The sequence below is a fragment of the Portunus trituberculatus genome, chromosome 46, assembly GCF_017591435.1.
Source record: "Portunus trituberculatus isolate SZX2019 chromosome 46, ASM1759143v1, whole genome shotgun sequence".
Lineage (NCBI taxonomy): Eukaryota > Metazoa > Arthropoda > Malacostraca > Decapoda > Portunidae > Portunus > Portunus trituberculatus.
The window spans coordinates 20753256-20755300 of NC_059300.1; the positions used below are offsets into that span (position 1 = coordinate 20753256).

The following is a 2045-nucleotide window of genomic DNA, read 5'->3' on the forward strand; positions in this document are numbered from 1 at the left end:
TATTTTGCGGTCGGCCTTAGTGTGTCCCACACAGGCTCTCAAAGTTTGATAGGAGCCTCCCAAAAACTAAGTCCAGCGAGCGGTATTCCACAATCTTCTTCCTCTTCTTCTTGTGGCTCTTTACATTAGTAGGACATTTTAGATTCTGTGGGATTTGTAGTGTCTATAAATCACGTGTCACGGGTATCCAATGAGAGCCCGCCATGCCGGAAGTTAGTTAAATGACGTATCAGGGTAAAACCAATCACAGATCTTCGTCTATAAGACGTCCAATGACAGCCCGCCATGCTAAGAGTTACTTATATAGTATTTCATTTGTCTCTCGTGAGAGGGTGAAACACGTCAGCTTCTACCAGTTGGTAAATTGCTTTCGTCTTGGACGCCCACCCACTGCTCGGATTGCGAGTTCAGTTTTTTTTTTTTTTATCAGCGCTACACCGGAAAACGCAAGAATTCGACTGTGTGTGCATCACGAATTGATTTTGCTTCCCAAATTGCGAGTAATATCAGATATTACCAGACATTTTTGTGATTTCCTTGAAGGAATGCAGCCCGGTAGTGTCCTGTTTGCTTATTAAGAGAGTGCAGTTGTGGTGAGCCTACGTGGTGGTTTTGGTGAGCAGCCTTGCCAATGTTTCGCTTCATTTTGCATATAGGTTAGAATTAGCTAAGGTTACGTTTTGTTTAGGGGGGCACCAACCACCCTAGCTAATCTAGAGGGTGTATGAGGGAGCGTAGCCCCACTCCCACTAAATGATGTTCAGGTTAGGTTAGGTTAGGTTTGGTTAGGTTAGAGTGAAGACCCTAGGCCCAGAGGATGTCTGGGAGGCGTAGTCCCACAACTGGTCTACTAGGGGGGGGGGCCTGGGGTGACGCAGCCTCCCCGGCTAGAAAACGTCTAGATAGGTTTGGTTAGATTAAGGCAAAGATCATAAGGGGATCCGTAGACTTTTGGGGGCAAATTTTGCCAAAGCTGTCTCCCCCAAAACCCCCGATTCCCCACGTGCTTTCAAGCTTGCTGAGGGGGAAGGGGGAGGTATTTTAAAAATACTTAAGGAGGCGTTATTGGTAAGATTTACCAAGGCACCAGACCAACCAAAGACGAACCGTCAATAATCAAATTTACGATGAGATTACAGTGAGATTTATTAAGATACATGCAACAATAACAATATCTACTTGACTTGTATAATAACTCAATATTCAGTTCATTTTGTACGCAACTGTACCTGTAGTTACGAATAATATTTCTTATTAACCAAACACGAATGAGGACTTCCTGCAAACATATTTGTGTACGTTCAACCTCATATTTGGAAATGCGTTATCTAGATCTAGCCTCACCTTGTTCCTTAGCGTGCAGCAACACGTCTCACGTCTCGACACCCACGTGCCATTCTTGAACTAAATGCGACTCATCTGGCCTCTTGAGCTTCACGTCATGCGTCTGGCAGTCTTCACGAATATCAAAGAACTTAATCTGGAGCTGGTGATTTCGTTTTAAGGCTAATCCCTGTAATATTACTCGACTCATAGTCGTTACATGTGGTCGCAAGTGAAGCCATTGTCAGACTGGATTCTGATGACGATGATTCATGAGGCGAACCGCATCATGAAACATTTCGAAACGTCCCGCTTATCACCACATTGAGCACGTACAGTACTCGCACACATTACATCTATATTGTAAAACATTTCACACTGCAGCAAGTATTTTCAACAGATTTGAGTGTTAGTTATTGAGGTTTTATTTTTCATAATTATACATAGTAATAACAAGGATTCTGCATCATCAATAGAATAAAGAAACTAGAACAAGTCAGTTGTTTCCTTTGAAACCAGCCCTGACGCGAGAACAAAGCAGTTACTAACGCAAGACTGGTTGGTATTTAGAAAGGCTTTGCTCGTTCACCTCGACTATTTTCCAAAAATTTTCAAAAGTAAGGAAGAGAATCGTATACATTTATTCCTCATTAATTATAATTAAATAAAGTCCCAATAATCAGTTATAGAAGATAGGAATGGTTCATACAATCAACCACGTA

The 2045-nt window shown here is 42.2% G+C and overlaps 1 long non-coding RNA gene across 1 annotated transcript in view; it reads right to left on the reverse strand.

Moving 5' to 3' along the window:
• LOC123520135 overlaps nucleotides 1-1555 on the reverse strand; it is a 28080-nt gene extending 26525 nt beyond the window's left edge. The window contains exon 1 of the long non-coding RNA XR_006679177.1: nucleotides 1345-1555. This is a non-coding gene — a long non-coding RNA (uncharacterized LOC123520135). The remainder of the gene's footprint in view (nucleotides 1-1344) is intronic.
• Between the last annotated feature and the right edge of the window lie 490 nt (nucleotides 1556-2045).